The 17,918-nt window shown below is 32.6% G+C and overlaps 1 protein-coding gene across 1 annotated transcript in view; it reads left to right on the plus strand.

The window, feature by feature from the left end:
- The window catches only part of CDH18 (cadherin 18), a 1,015,987-nt gene that overhangs the window by 394,178 nt on the left and 603,891 nt on the right, over positions 1-17,918 (plus strand). Inside the window, exon 3 of the mRNA XM_049707304.1 lies at positions 2,612-2,751. The gene's annotated coding sequence lies outside the window, so the exon portion shown is untranslated. The remainder of the gene's footprint in view (positions 1-2,611; positions 2,752-17,918) is intronic.

Raw genomic sequence — 17,918 nt, forward strand, 5'->3', positions numbered from 1 at the left:
TGGATGAAAGCTACCTGGTAAGCAGGTATTTGCCAAGACTGCCAGCTAGTTCAGCATTGGCACATGTGCCCCACTCCACTGCTTTTGGGCATAAAGTGTCAACATTTACGTCTATTGTTTTGAATGTAAAGGCTTTATCAGTTTAGCTCCTTTTCATACTTAAGTCTTTGCATTCTTACCAGTGTGCCTGCTGGAGTTGAGTTGCAAATTAAAAGTGTTATTTTAAATATAGTGACTATGTCTCACCCAGAACATTTCTCACTAGGAACTCTTTCTAGTCAAAAGATGTTTACTTCTAACGTGCATCCTTAGAGTCTTTCTTCAGTTGTTTTTAGGACTAGTCTTGGTTACTATTCCCATTCTAATCATAAAGAGCCAGATTGTTCTATGCATATGTCATTATTCGTTCCAACAATATATACTGGACACGTATTGTATGGAAGCCCCAAACAGGGCATTGGGGCTACAGCTGAGTGTACAGGAAACCTGCTTTTCAGCTTCATGACAGTAACAGTCTATGGAGGTAGATGGAAGATTTGATGTGTCATAACAGTTAACACTTGCTCACAACTTACTAAGTGCTAGATACTCTTCTAAGCAATTAATCTGGTTTATATGATTTATAGCTGTCCCTCCATATATCAGCAGGGAATTGGTTCTAGGACTCACTGCACTTATCAAAATCTGGGGATAATAGTTGGCCCTCCATATTCAAGGATCTAGAACACATGGGAATTTTATGTCATTCTATAAACATTTAGTTTTTGTTTTGTTTTGTTTTAGTCTGAGAGAGATGGGAGGTTACTGGAGTATTTTAAGCAGATTCATATTTTAAGAGAAAACACTGGGAAATCCACTGATACACTCTCATTCCCTCACCTTACAAATGTTTGCATCATGACCTAGAAGGACTAATATGTTTCCCTACAAAACTGGTGACAGAGCTTAGATTAGCACCTATGTTTTCTGACTCTTGCTTATACACTGTATCCTGAAACATTGTTCCTTTTCATTACATCACTCAGAGAGATCTGTGGACAGCAGCTGTTCAATAGTTGTGATTTTTAATTAATTACCACTGTTCCAAGATGTAAGCGTAATTTAACGTGCCTCTGAAATTCACAAAAATCATCTATATCTATACCCATTTCTATCTATTCATCTATATATACATATATGTGTGTATGTATAATCCCATATAAATAATATATAAATAATATGGGTATACATTACATATGCATAGAAATATACAAAGTATAAATATGTATACAAAGTGTTATATTTAATATAACATTAATTAACATGATATTGTTAAATATATGGGTGTGTATGTGTGTGTATTACACTTAGAGAATTATCTATATGTACATATATGAATTGTATCTCAAAAGATCCACCGCCTCAGGTCTCAGCTGAGGCCAGTTGAGTCTTAGGGTCTGAGAGCAAGACCCGAGTGTTAAAGCTAGTTCCAGGTCTGAGCCAAGTGATTCTAATTTGCCCCAAGCTTATAAATAGTCACCTGGGAGCAAAGAACAGCTAGGAGAAAGTCAGTCGACAGAGGCTTGCGGCAGCAGAAGAGAGGTAGTTTAATGCAACTTGCTTTCCTGTCTCTAAAGTAATATTTAATTTTGCTAACATTTATTTTTCTAGGTTTTCTTACTTTTGGTTCTTTTGGTTGCCACAGTTACCACGACAAATTCTATATTAAAAGTATAGGAACTTTATATTTTCCACAAATATCTCAGCTGAAAGTATTATCACTCATCTACCTTGTATTTAATTTTCTTGTGTTCTCTTTTCAAACTGCAGTCATAAGTGTTGCTTTTACAAATCCTTTTGGCCATGTGAGTCTGATTTCATTTTCAAGAGGATATTTGAAAGCATTCAAGATAATTGTCAGTTTGAAGAGCACTGTCATCAAATATTGCGAAAACAGAGATGATTAAAAAGAGAGACATGTTTCAGTACCTTGCTTAAAAGCCAATAGTTTGATGAGGGCTGTTACAAAGAACGCTTGTCTGTACTGAATGGACACATGACACAGCAAAACAGGCATGGGATTTATTCAAATGTAGTGTCTAAGGCATTGAGTTCCAGGGATGGTCAGTCTGGGTACTAGAAATTTGCCTGAAAATATTACTGTGTAACAGTCTGGTTGAGAAAGTTTTAAGCACTTGCAGGATGTTATGTTTTTGTTTTATTTTAGAACATAAGACAAAAAAAACTTACTAGTTAAGAACCAATGTACTAATGCTCTTTGTAGGGAGGCATAATTAATTTTGCCCCTTCTTATTTTTCTAGTTACAGGTGGTTTACAATATAATCTCTCAGCTAATTTAAAGAAGTTTTCACAAACCCTGCCCCATTTTCATTGCCTTCCCAAGAGCCTCTCCTTCTGTTCCTCCTCATTCTACCTTTGGTTTTACCTGTTTCTGAACATCCACAAATTGGTGTCTGCAGAGAGTTGAAAGTGAGTAGATTCAGGTGGTAGATCAAGAGGAATGGGAGAGGTAGTCTCAACCTCAGTTAGACCCAGGTGCTGACCCAAACCTCAGTCTTGTCCTCACATGAGTCTGGTGCAAGTTCTAACCTGTAGACCTCTGGTCCTCAGGCCCTCAGCTCAGCACATCTTCATCCAACCCATGGCAGACACTGCATTTCCTGTTGTCAACTCCAGTGGGTGATGACACCATCTCTGCTGACGGTATCCGTTGAGTTTGCTGGGAAGCTTCTGAGAACTTGGGGAAGAAGGTAAGGGCATGGGAATCATGCTACAGGGGGCTTTAAGGAGAAACAGAGCACAGATTAAATGTCTTCTGTTATTGCCACAAGTACATTTCTTATATCCAGCTCAATTATGAACTCTCTCTCACACACACAACTGATAATACCTGGATAAAATCTCAGCACAGTTTTTGTGTTTACTTTTTCAGAAGTTCAGAAATAACAGAAGTAAAACCAATGAGTCACTGAAGTAGTAATTAGTACTGGTTTATTGTGCACACCCCCAAAATACAGTTTGTGAACTGGGGGTGCTCAAACCAATACATGAAATAAAGCTCAGGGGTATATTGTCTTAGAGCAGTTTTTATGGTGAGAAGCTCATGACTGTTTATTCTTCACAGTGATTGCTTATAATATTATAATTTTCCTAAATGATAGGGAATTAATTAGTGGTTACTTCATATAAATTTTGGCAAATTGTTTTGCTTGTGATTTCCAGAGGCATAAACAAGATATGACCCAGTTCAAGTTAGGCTTGTGAAATAAACTGAATTAAGCTTTGCTTGTATGACTAAATTGTTTTTGGTCTGCTTAAGGAAATTTTCAAGGCTGGTCTCCATTTCTTTTTGATGCTAACAACTTCTAGTTCTTTCCATTTAAGAAACTGATGTAAATTTTAGCAACACAAGATGGAGGTTCAGCTGTTTTGTTGGTAATCATTTCTTCTATCATATTGACTTGTGGTCTGTCCTGTGAAAACTTCTCAGTCTTGTTTTTGATGGTTAAAATTCCACACTTACAGTCATTATCACCTGTATTTCCATGGTTTCAATTAATGATGTTCCTAGTGTAATGTTTTATGGACTCTAGCAATAGTGCAAGGATAGCAGGAAGAGGGAAATAGCAGAATCTCTTATGTCTTCTTTAAGTTGCCCTGTGGCCGAGGCCTGAATGTGCTGGTAGACTCATTCCTCTTTTAAGTTTGTAATCCGTCGGTGTTCTGGAAGGTTTGTAAACTACCACAAACTTTACTAAATGAGAGAGTATCTTTCACATTGCACAAAATGAGTCTCCGGTGAGTGCTTTCTGAATCAGCCTGTCAACAATTCTAGTGGTTGCAGCAGTCTACCATTTTAGTCTATAATGACACCTATTCTGTTAAAGGCAGAAAAAAAATCTCATTTTATATAAAAGTCATTATCATATGATTATATATAATTACTCCCCTCAATTAGAATTATAATTAGGTAATTATTTCTAAATGTATGAAAGTATAACATAAAATTCATACTAATAAGTATCGATAAATGACAGATGTCCACACACATTTTTTCTTCAGTACAAATAATAGTTGGGGGGGGGTGGCATGAAGCACATTAAGATATTAAGTACCTTTTGAAAGATGGAGAGTAAAAAGCAACTGGGGAGAGAGGATCAGAAACTGGAGGCTCAATGTACAGCAATTAAGACTAATTTTAAATGCTATGAAGTTACTTTCTGACATAAACACCTAAGCAAAACTCTAGCACATGAGGAAATATTATTTTTTGTTTTTACCAATATCAGTTTATGTTATGGTAACAAAAAATAGCCAGAGGGAAAGTCTTTTTTAAGCTTAAGGGACACAGGTGTAAGAAATGGAAGTTAAAATAAATATTGCCAGGTGGTTCTAATTGAATTTAGGGTTTAATGGTAGAGTTTATTGTAATTGGAACTCAGTATAGGTTTCTCCTTGAGCAAAAATTTTGAAACTCTATCCAGAGAAACAATTTTTAAAATGAAAATTTATACTAAACAAAGAGTTACAAGAACAGACAGAAGTTTCAAAATTATATCCCAACTGCATACGCAAAGAGTATTTCCTCTTCCTCATATTTGTATTATGTATTTATTAATATTCTCTTTTCTTGGGAAAAGTCTTTCTTTATTGAGAAATACACCTGAAGAGTAGAATATTTCCTCCAGAGATATAAATGATAATCAAAAATTAGAAATTTCTTTAGTCAGAAAACTAAGAAACTATGTCTAATACATACAAAGTAATCCCTTTTAATATTTTATGAAGACTTTACCATTGTTTGATACATAATAATTATTACCTCAATTAGAAATTAATGAATAAAATTGGTTATTACCCTATGGGTCATAATTTTCTCTGATACTAGAAAAATGTTGTTAAAGCAAAATTAATAATACCCCCAAGTAGATAGGTATAAAATTTATGTGGATAAAAAAATATAAAAATGGGTGATAGTAATTCCTTCCTGAAAACAACTGAATTTTTAAAAGATTAACCCTTTATCAAGAGTTAATAAGCACTCAGACCATTGTCTTTATTTTGGTTCATGTCAAAATGACTGTAGCAACAGGAACAAAACTGGAAAAATTTCACTGCTACCTAATTCAGTTTTTCGTAGAATAACATAGGCATCAGAATGCTTAATGAATGAACTATAGTAGTGTGTTCTTAGAAGCCAGGATTGTTAATATCTACAATCACCCAACATGTGATTATATCATCTTTTATAAAGAAAATTGGAAATCAGTGGAAAAATGGCATTTTGGTGTAATTGAGATTATGTTTATTCACAGAGTGTTTTGTTTTCCTTATGTGCTGCCAGACATCTGGATAAAAACTGAACATTTTAACGAAATATTAACATCTTTCCAAGTGTCTAAATATTGACTTGCATTTTATGTTTCACTCTAAATATTTGATGAAATTTAGTATTATCCACAAAATATAATTTGTTGTTTCTTTATCTTTGAAGTTATTTTGTCAATCTAGCATCCCACAGTTAGGATACTCTCTGATTTGGAAAGAGAGTGAATATTTGATGGAATTTTAGAGTCGGAAAATATGAAAATAATATTGGCCCACCATAATATCTGTGGCTAATAATTTTAAGAATTACAAGGGTCATTTTTCTGAATCATATGTGGTATCTGTGGCTGAGTATAACAAGAACCTCTGTCTTATGCAATAAATGTCCTTTATATTCTTCACAAAACAGCCCTAAGCACTAAAATCATTAAAATTAAAATTAGAAACTATGCAAGGGGCTACCAGTAGTTCTCATTACTGGGTAGCACATTCTTTGAAGTTCTAGTAATCAGAATAATAAAATAAAATAAAGTAAAAATTTGAAAATAAGAGATAAAAGGATTTATGTTTGCAAAAGATATGATTTATCATGCATATCCAATAAAACCTTTTTGGAAGTATAGAAAAATTTAATGGTTAAACTTTATTAAAAATCACATTTTATCTTTTCTAACTTTACTTAGAGATGAAAATGGGAAATATATTCCATTCCCTTAAATGCAGAATAAAATAAAATAGAATTACAGTTAACAAGTTGGCACAGAACCTACATAAAGTAATTGTACAATGTAATGGAAAGATAAAACTAGGTCAGAATAAGTGAAAACTGACTCTACAGTATCAGGAAATATGAAGTTTGCTATCATAAAAGTCTATTTCCCTAAAATTAATATATAAACTAAATACATTTTGAATAAAATTACAATAGTAGTTGTGTCTTCAGATAAAATAATCTTAAGTATGTGTTAAAGAATAGATATCTGACAACCATAAAAACTTGAAGAGTAACTCTCAAAAGTGTTGTTTTATTAGTCATTGGAACATATGACAAATCCATCTTAGTACTGTATTGATGGAAAACATGCAAGTAAAGCAGTCAAACAAAATAGAACATCCTAAAATGGATTACAATATATATGTGTATATAAGTTGAAAGCCATTTTTTTCCAGCCATTTTTGTGTGTGTGTGTGTGTGCAATGGAACAGGAAAATGGTCTATTGATCTAGAAGAGGTTTGAAGATTTATATTAAAAAATCGAAACAAAAGTATTGCAAGAAAATCTAGGAGAAATGGTTCATGTGCAATCAAGAGGTAGATAAGTCTTGAAAAATTAAGACTGAACAGCCCTTCAGGAAACATAGATATGTGTGTAAGTTTTTAAAATGTTTGTAAGATCAAATATACTATTGAAATAACAATGCTACATTGAGTTGGTAATATGTGTATCATACATAAGAATGACAAAGAATTGCCGTTTATTCCACACAAGAGCTTTCATTTTCTTAAATTTAAAGCAACCTTTGTAAGCAACATATAGTTGACTTTTATCTATTCTGATAAATTTCGTCTTTAACAAATGGATATATGTCATTTACCTGTAAGGTAAATCATGCTATTTGGATTTATGTGTTTTATTATACTATTTGCCCCATTTGTTTTATTGTTTTATCCAACATTTTCCTCTCATTTTTGCCTTCTTTTGAAATAAATTTCCCCTTCCTTTAGCATTTTAGTTGTATATCCTTTATAGTAAAACATAACTTTTTTTTTTTCTAGTAATTAACCTAGAGATACCAAAATGCATAATTGACTGCTTTGGATTAATGTGAATATCATTTTCAAGAAAATGCTGACATCTTAAAACAATGTATTTCTATTTAACATTACTATGCCTTTTAATTCTATTTTAAACTCATATATGTTATGTTTCATAAAATTAAAATTTATTTATATTTTCACATGTATTTGTTTTTCTTTCCTCTTCATTTATTTCTGTATATGTATACTTACTTCTGGTATACTTTTTCTTGGGCCAAGGAAGTTCTCTTATAGTCTATTTTAATGTATGACTGCCATTTTTCTGGGAAAAAAAATCTGTATTTTATTTCACAATTAAAAACACTTGTGCTAGGGATGAAAACATAGGTTGGCACTTATTTTCTTTCAGCAATTTAAAGGTATTTTTCATCTGTCTTTCCAGTGTTTTTTTTTTTAATAGCCTATTGTTCTTTTGATGAAATATACATAATGGGCCTAGGTGTGGTTTTCTGAGTATTTACCTTGCTTAATACCTTTTAATGGCTTTGGGAACTTCAGGACTTTTTCTCTTCAGTTACTGCTTTTTTCCCCATTCTCTCTCCTTGCTTCTTGAATTCCAACAACGGTTATTAGATCTCCTTCTCAAATCACTCTTTTAAACATTTTTACTCTTTTTGCTTTTGTTTTTCAGCCTGCACATTTTCTCTTGATCTACTTTCCAGTTCACTATTCTTCTATCATCTTTAAATAATAATTAAATAATTGAATAATTAAATTAAATAATTGATTCAGTTCTTAACATGTTTTGTTTTTTAGTTCAAGAATTTTCATATAGTTTTTTCATATAGACTATAGTTCTTTTTTTGTAAATACATCCTTTCAATAATTTTGAACATATTATTCACAGTTGATTAAAGTTCATCACTGATAACTTCAAAATCAGAATTATATGTGGGTCTGTTCCTATTGCCTCTTTATTCTCTTAGTCCTGGCAATTTTGAAAAAAATATAGAGGTCATGAATACTACTACTTTTTTCTACTGAAGATTTACTGCCCTAATGTCTAGTGGACAGCTAGACTTATCTATCCCTTTATTCCTGCTTAGTCAGGCAACTCTCAGATACTTTCAGTCAGATTTTTTCTTTATAAGTTCTTATTGTTATAAAGTTCTTATTGTTATCATTTGAATAAGAAAATTAGCTAGGTACAAAACAACTGACCCTCAGTGTTTAATTCTTAGTATTTCATGTAGAAAATCTGAGTTTAATGCTGTAACACCAACAAGTATAGTTTAACATAATGCTGATATTATTTACTTCTTAATCAATTAATTCCATGTTGCATTCTTCATGTAATGTATTCCAAATAATTATATATTCTTATATTACTTTGCATATTAAGTAACTAGAGATCACAACGAAGAATACATGGGAGTTATGGGTACAGAGTTTTAGTTTGGGAAGAAGAAAAAGTTCTGAAGATGGATAGTGGTGATGGTTACACAACAGTGTCAATGTACTTTATGTCATTTATATCTACACCTATAAAAATGGTATAAATGGTAAATTATATATTTTGCCGCAAAAGTACAAATTTAAATCGGTAATCAAGAAATTAAATTTAACATGATTTTTTTTACATATAAATACTGCATTTTATTTAAGGATTCTGCTACTATGAATTATATCTCAACCAGATTTATTTTATACTTTTTCTGTGAAAATATTACATATGTTAATCTTTTCAGTGACATAAGCATTCATCTACTTTTTTCAAGTATTTGGGTGTATATATAATAAAATGCTACTACTATGCATTGGGGAAATCCATAAAATTAAATTATACTTTATTTGCCAAAATATGGTAAGTAAAATAAAGATTAAAAAAAAAAACAAAACTAATGATTGATGGGAAGGAAGGGGTCATAGGTGAGAGGGACCTTGAAAGATATACATAAATATTTCCATGATAATTTAAATTGTTAATACCAATCAGAGAGAACAGTTTACCTCCAATAATGGTGTTAAAATTTATAAATCATTTTATTAAATGCTCAAATATTTAAAAAATGTATTTAGAGATATATCAAGAGTAGGCCATTGAAAGATACAAAATATTTTCTTTTTAGGCCATCTTTGTCATTTCACAATTGCAGCTAAAATGTTGTACACCTTTCTTCTCCATTTATGCTTCAAGGATAATGTCTTCTGGTCTATTTTCCTGATTCAGCAAAATACAAATTCCAAATTCTGTAAAACAACGTGGGAAACAGACTTTTATGTCAGTTTCAAAGGGAGCACTATCTTTTCCACTATAGTGGCAAGCATATTTTGCATCAAGAGGAGTCGTGTAAAGTGATAATCTACTATCCAAAGGCAGGTGCACCATTTGTTTTTAACCTACCTAAATGTTGCCAGATACTTTGTTGTGCCCCCTGTTGAAATCATTCTGTGATGCTTTACACTGATGCAGCACCTTGCATTGAAAGAAAACTGCAATCATCTTAATAATGAAATCCCTTGACAGTATTTCAATCAAGTAGATTAGCAGAAAGAAATCAATATCCTCCTTTTCCTAAGGTTCCAAAGTTACATGGTGAGGCAGCAAAACAAAGCCTCTTGATTTGACTATATCTTTTCTCCTAATCATTGTAACTTCACTTTTGGCTATGCATAACCTGGGCTCCTTTGCGTAATATCACCAAGGTACTAGGATATTTGTTATTTCTACTGAAAAGTTTTATTTTTTTTTAAATTTAAAGTATCACCTTCTCTTCATTTTAAGCAAAGCCCGTATTCAAGTCTTACAAAAATACAAAATCGGACATCATTATTTAATTATAAAAACTTTATATGATAAATCTAATAAACAGAACTGGTGTTGTAATAAATGAATAAAGAAATCATTGACCTTCTGATAGTTCAAGTAAATTAGCAATTATAAGCTAAACAAGATATCCAAAATTGACAGAACTCAAATAGACTATTATAAGCTGTAATAATTGTAAACATATTTACATTTTTACTTTAAGTACTTTTTGCATATTACAATCTAACTTTTAAAAATTCAGCTTCCTTTCACTTTTGTATTTAGATTGTGATTTCTGAATTGTTGAAGATCATGAGTATCTTTCAGTTTTCTGTTTTAGAATTGGCTCCATGGCACAGATTCATGAGTTTGAAAGGGAAGCACGTTCATTTTTGCTTCTACGTCCGACTTTTTGGAACTGCTTCCCTTAAACAATCTCAAATACACATATTTCAATACACTAACATTTTCTCATGGTGTAACACTTTTACTATTTTCAGTAATTCACTGAGATTCTTTGTAATGACTATCCAAAGATAAGTCATTTAATAAATATAGTTTTCTCCAGAGGTCTAAAGTAAGTCCACATTCATGTTTTCTTCTTTTTTTTTTAATCATGGTCCTTTTTTTTCATAGTTCACATAAGATACTTTATTTATTTATTTATTTATTTATTTATTTTATTTTTTTTTTAAGATACTTTTTTTAAATTGAAGCATAGTTAATTTACAATGTCATGTTAGTTTCAGGTGTACAGCAGAGTGATTCAGTTATATATTATATATATATATATATATATGTTTGTTTCCTGTTCTTTTTCAGATTACTTTCCTTTATAGTTTATTACAAAATATTGAGTATAGTTCCCTGTGCTATACAGTAGATCCTTGTTGGTAACTATTTTATATATAGTAGTGTGTGTATGTTAATTCATCCTCCTAATTTATCCCTCCATGCCCCCTTTCCCCTTTGGTAACCATCAGTTCGTTTCTATGTTTGTGGGTCTATTTCTGTTTTTTAAATAAGTTCATTTGTATCTTTTTTTTTTTTCAGATTCTACATATAAGCAATATCACATGATATTTGTCTTTGGCTTACTTTACTTAGTCTGATAATCTCTAGGTCCATCCATATCACAGTCCTTATTTTATAATCTTTTATTACTTCCTATATTCATTTAGAGATATTTTCAAATTGTCACACTCACTCTAAAGTACCTAAAGACTATATTTAATCTATTGACAAGCCAAGTACTTCTCTATTTTTCAGAGCATTGTTAGTCACCAGATAGATGAGCTTTGTCACTATCAAGTTCACTTTCTGGAAATAACAATAGGAACATTGGAAAAAATGATCTCTCTTAACGATCACCTATTAAACTACTGCAATGTCATGATGAAACTCTTAACAAGTAATGTGGCAAAACTGAACTAATTTTTTAAAAGAAAAGAAAATAAAAAAGTATTTCACAGGCAGAAAATTTTTATTAACTCAAGTCCTTAGGATCCAACTAAGGATATTTGGCCACTGTTCTGCTCTAGGGAGGTTTTATGATAACAATAAAATTGTCATAAAATAATATGCCAGGCAAAGCAATGCTTTGTAAAGCTTGTGCCAAAATCTTGATAACTTTAAAAATTAGAACCAGATTAACATGAACTCTGAGTTTTCATTTTTAACATTTTTCACGTAGATAACACTCATTCCAAATGTTAGTATGGAGTGTTCAAAATAAAATGCAACAATTGCAAATTAAGTGCACTTATTTTGGGGCATTTGATTTGTTGATTTTGCAAAAGACTGGAAGAAATATTTATGTACATATATTTCAACTGTTTAGCATAAGAACCAAACTGGGAAGAAAATGTATGAGATAATTATCCAAGATTTCCTATTACAATTACACTAAAGAATTTTGCCATTAGGTCACATGACTAACATATAGTTTAAAAAACAAAGATTCAGGAAAGTCTACAGAGACAATTCAAATGTTCTATTTTACCATGGTACCATGTTGTATTTTACACTAGAATTAAAAAAAGAAAAAAAAAAAACAACTGTTGGGTTTGTTTTACCTGACATATTCAGAATTAAATAATTATTCAATAATATTCTTCATTAAACCATGGGTACAAAATTTAAGTTTTTTTTTTAATAAGCATGATAGGTTAGAAACTATTTTTTTTCAAAATATCTTTATACTGTTCAGAAATATAATCTCTCTTCTGTGTTCTCATTTTACAAGGCTACCAGGAAAACCAGCAATGTAAGCTGGGGTTTTGTCAAGCATTTTTTATTCAAAAGCCAAGAAGGTTACTGAGTGGTTATAAATCTAAACTTTTCAGTGTTGGATTCAAGACTCCTTTTAGATGTTTTGAGAAAGGAAAGAAGAGTAAGTAGTAAATCATACAAGACTAGGATTAAGGACAATGGACCAGCTTCTAGCATCATGATCATGGGCAATTTAATTCATCATTTGAATTTGCTTTGTCCATGTATAAAATCGGAATAATTCTATTTGTTAGCATGCTTTCAGCTATAAGTTTTAGAAGGGCCAACTGAAAAAGGCTTTAACATTAAGGAACTTTATTAACTCACAAAAGAGTTTAGGGATGCTGCAGACTCCTGGCCTGAGCCTGTTTTCTGGCCCTGTGTTGCTCTTATTGTCCTGTCTGCATGTTCTACCATATGCTGATTATGTCCATGCAGGCTGGCTCCCCTCATGGACAGAAGTTACCTTCCAGAAACCTCTAAGACCAAATGCGTCCTTATTCACATCCAGCAGGAAAGAAATAATCTGTATTCCTGTGGATTTTCTCTTTAAGATTGAGAAAGTATATTCCAAGAAATCTCTAGGGAAACTGTCTTTAGGCATTATTGACCAGAAGTGGGTCACATGAACATTCCAGAAATAGTTACTGGATGGGAATAGCGTACCACTACCCTCAATCATACCTACATCTTTGTCAGTTCCAAATGGATATCAGGGAGTCAAATACCGTGTGTGTGTATAGTCAGAGAATTAAGTGAAATAGTTTTTGTAAATTATCAAGTATAGTACCTGCCATAAAATAGGAGTTCAACACATTAAAATGTTGCCAGGAGTGGGGATAGTAATGCTGGTGATGTCTATTAAATATTCCTGAGTTTAAATATTCCTTGAACTGTTTTCTGTCTAATATCTGGGTTGTTAATTACAGACCTTCCATTCTCTTTTACTAGTATTGATTTGCTTTCCCGTGTGTTAGTATAATCTAGTTGTGATATCTGTAACGTTGCCAAATGCAGGGTTCACTGAGTTATTGTGCCAGATTATATTCCTTCCCCCTCATAATTATGTTTAGGACACTTTGACTTTATGAATTTTAGGGAAAAGGGTCACCATCCCAGTTAGAGGAGTCTGGTCTTCATTATGAGATATTCATGACCTTAAAGGGCTTTACTTTCCAACTTCAGCTTAATTGACCCTTACATCCATTATTGCTTTCCCCTCTCAGCAAATCTGTTCTTTCCCTTAAATCCCAACCCAAACTGCAACAGTCTCAATTTGGCCCATTCTATCTCCTGGTGCCCATTTAGCACCTACTTTAAAATCCTTGCTTGAATAATGTGTGCTGTAGCCTTTTCTTTGTATATCAGTTGCTTTATAATTGTACTCTACTTGTTGGAAATATATGACTTATGTTTTTACAAAGCAATTCAATGTATTTACCAAATCCTGACAGAGGGGGTGTATTTGTTCCCTAGAACTGTGGTAATAAAATACCAAAAACTGAGTGGCTTAAAATAACAGAAATGTATTGTTTCACATTTCTGGAGGCTGTAAGTTCAAAATCAATTCTGGAAGGGTTGGTTCTTTGTGAGGGCTGTGAGGGAGAATTTGTTCCCTACCTTTCTTCTAGCTTCTGAAAGCCTCAGATACTTTGTAGCTTATAGGTGGGTGGTTTTCTTGTGTCTTCACTTAGTCTCTCCTCTCTGTGTCTCTGTGTCCAATTCCCCCCCCCCCTTTTTTTTTAATAAGGACACAAGCCCTATTGAACCTCACTGTAACTTGATTACCACTATTATAAAAACTCTATTTCCAGATAACCTCACATTCTGAGATACCGGGGGTTAGACTTCAATATATCTTTTTTCTTAATTGTGTGTTTGTTTTAGAGGTGGTTTGGGTTCACAGCAAAATTGAGCAGAAGGTACAGAGATTTTCCATATATCTCCTATCCTCACAGTGGTATAGTTTCCTCCACACTCTACATTCCTCTCTGAAATGATACATTTAAAAAAAATTGATAGAGCTATATTGACACATCATTATTAATCCAAATCTATAGTTTACATTAGGGTTGACTCTTGGTGGTGTACGTTCTATGGCTTTGGACAACTTTATAGTGATATGTATCTACCATTATAGTGTCATAGACAGTAGTTTCACTGCACTAAAAATCTTCTGTGCATTGCCTATTTACCTCTCCCTTCCACCCCTGCCCGAATATATCTTTTGAGGGACATGATTCAATTCATACCAGGGGAAAATACTCAAAAGATCAAAAAATTGAACTCCTGAAATAATTCCATAGTATATAATCTCAAAGAGTAAGCTTATGAAACTTGCGAAGCACAAGTGATGGCACAGAGACAACTGGCCGTAAAACTGAGAAAAATAGCATGTTAGAAGCCGCTGCATGTATTTCTCTTCTTAAAATGAAACTTATCCTTGAGAAATCCCCTCCAAAAGTATTTTAATACCTATTTCAAATGTTTCATACGAATTATTATTATTGATTTAAAAACAGAAAGAAGTATATTTTTATATGAAGGATTTATATCAGTTTATTTTGTTTTTCTGTTGAATTCATGGCTATCAAATACTCTTTTCCACGATTATACTGTGTGTGTGTGTGTGTGCACACGCGTGGAGTGTAACATGGTCTCTTGGTCTTGGCAAAACCTGTTGTCCATAGATAGACCACCAGTTGATTGAATTCAACAGTAAGTTGCCACAAATGGCATCATGATTTAAAAAGCATAACTAGAATAAGAAGTCTGAATGTGATGTGAGCTATATATTTGTAGACAAAAATCACATCAAAAAATAAACCATTAACAGTATTAAGTGGCTTGAAAACCACTAACCTTCCTTCAAATTACAAATCATAGTAAAACTGTATGTTACCAAATGTAAGTTAAGACAATTTTTGCTAAGAAATGAAATAGACAATGTATGTCTAATCTATTATTTAGTCTAGTAATTAATCACTAAATGAGTAAATATTTACTGGCCACGTATTTTACAGCAAACAGTGCTTGGTACCAGTAATTTAATAGGAAATTCCTGTTAAGAAATTAATATTCTAGCATAAGGGAATGACACATGAAAGTACTTTAAAAACACTGTAACCAATGCAATACTAAGGAAGCAATCATGGTTGAATCCTAGCAAAGAGGAGAGGGAATTGGATTTATCTGAACTGATTCGGGGATGATTTCACCACTAGAGGTATTAATTATGAATGATATTTTTATTTTGCATATCATTCATTTTTACAGACAGAGTAACTTTATTCTTTCTGACTCCTCTTTTACCTTTTTCTCTCTTTCCTCCTCTGTTACTTCTCCTCCTCATTTTCTTTTAGTTTTATAAAATCTACAATCACAGTATGTTTATAGCCCTGACAAAAATATATGTATATCTGATATACTGATCATTTTAGTCCAAACTGCATATGTAATCATTTTAAGAAGGTTTATTCCTCATCACTTTCAAAATTGAAATAGGTGAGGATATGGTGGGATCACTGCATTCTTGTTGCCTTTGAGTAGGCCTTTCACAACTTTTGAATATATGTTGGTACCCTAGTCATGTAACTCAGTCAACTCTATTTGTGTAACCTCCAGAGCTATGCTAGTGCCCTGTTATGAGTTATCTTAATGAAATTCTCTTACTACTACCAAATTATATTACTTCACAGCTAATCACTGGGTACTTTGATTACTCAATGAAAAATATTTTAAATGCACTTTCAACTTTGCTGTTGCAAGAAAGTTCAAAGTAATAAAGAGAACATAATAAGTGGCCAAATATTATTAATTTCCTATATAAAGAAAAGGAATAAAGGCCATGTTTTAGGGGAGGGTTTTAAGGCTGTGTGTGATTGTTTAGCCTATTTGTGTATGTATGTGTATTTTTTACCATTCGTGGGAGGTATACACATACACACACATACATGCATGTTCTTGACTGCTTGTTGAACAATAACATTACAAAAGGTCAAACATGTTCTAGCCAATTGTTTTTTTCTTCAACTGAAACTCCTTTCCCATGATGAACCCTTCACATGTGGACATCTTGACTACACATAGGCATCATTACATCATTATGATGCTACTAAACTCTATACAGCTCAATCTGGCAGCTCTAATATTCACTTTCTTCCTTCATCACCTGCTCCCTCACCTTCCTTAGGGAACTAGAGAAGCTGACTGAGTAGAAGTGCTAAGTGATGAGGTGAATCTTTCCAGCCTTTCAGAAGTTTGATAAAATACAAATAAGTGGAAGACTAAATTTTGTGCCCCTAATTTAAACAAACAAACAAACAAACAAAAAACACTAGACACAAGCACATAAAATACTATGTGTGCTCCAAGCACAGGCCACCTTTTAATGACAGAGAATAAAATTTCAACCTATTGGGCATACCATTTTAGACAATTAAAGCAGTGGATAGCCCATTAAAAAATAATTGAGTTTAAAAATACTCAGTGTTATAAAATGGTAAGAGAACAGCATAGTGGAGGTGCTATGGTTCATGGGGATTTTTTGGATAAAATATCCAAATATCTGAAGTCTATTTAAAAAAACCCAAAATCATGACAAGTGTGGTGATAAATGTTAACATTACTGATTAAATGCCACAATTTTTAATACATTTCTATTTAATATGAGCTTTCATAAACAAAATTTTCCTTTTTGGACATTGAAAAGGCTTCCATATTCCTAATTTTTTCTTTCAAAAGTTTTAAAAACTTCTCTCCCTTCCCACCAACAAATATTCACATAAACTATATTTGGAGGAAAAGGTTTATTTTTTCGACTCACTCTTTCATGTTTGGAGTTGTATCTTTGGCAATTCACAGACTTTAAATCAAAATCCTTGAGGGACTACTGCCATCCTAGCCCAGGGAAGTGATTTGGAGTGGCCTGAAGTTCACTGAAGGGGTATATTTTCCTCAGCTCTGCATTGGCAGTTTGCTGTGTCATCAGTCTTGTTCAGCTGAAAAGCATGACAATTTGTCTGGGCAACACCACATAAAGGATAGCAAAATGTTATTGTTAGGTTATGAAGTTTTTTCTGACAAGTACAACACGCCAAGGTTTATATAAGCATATAATAAACTTTAAACTCAAGAAGTGCTGTGTAAAGGAGTTTCCTACCTCTCTTTCCTCCAGACATTTTGAAGTCTGAGTTTATATATTCCAAGTTTCAGGTATGCATAATCTTTTATAAGATCTGCTAATATTTTAATGAAATAAAGAATGCAAGAGAGCTAATGTCAACCTCAGTGTCAAGGGCACAGGAACATGGTTCCATTATTCTTAGTAGTAGAAGATCTAGTACAGTTCAAACAATTGGAATTTGATGTGTTTGGGATTCTCAGCTAACCATTACAAAGGATAACCCATTTATTTTTTTTATTAATTTTTATTGGAGTATAGTTGCTTCACAATGTTTTGTTAGTTTCTGCTGTACAGCAAAGTGAATCAGTTATACGTATATATATATCCCCTGTTTTTTAGATTTCCTTCCCATTTAGGTCACCACAGATCACTGAGTAGAGTTCCCTGTGCTATACAGTAGGTTCTCATTAGTTATTTATTTTATACATAGTAGTATATATATGTCAATCCCAATCTCCCAGTTCATCCCACCCCTCCTTTCCCCCTTGGTATCCATAAGTTTGTTCTCTACATCTGTGTCTCTATTTCTGCTTTGCAAAGAAGTTCATCTGTACCATTTTTCTAG

This window comes from Orcinus orca, chromosome 3 (genome assembly GCF_937001465.1).
Source record: "Orcinus orca chromosome 3, mOrcOrc1.1, whole genome shotgun sequence".
NCBI lineage: Eukaryota > Metazoa > Chordata > Mammalia > Artiodactyla > Delphinidae > Orcinus > Orcinus orca.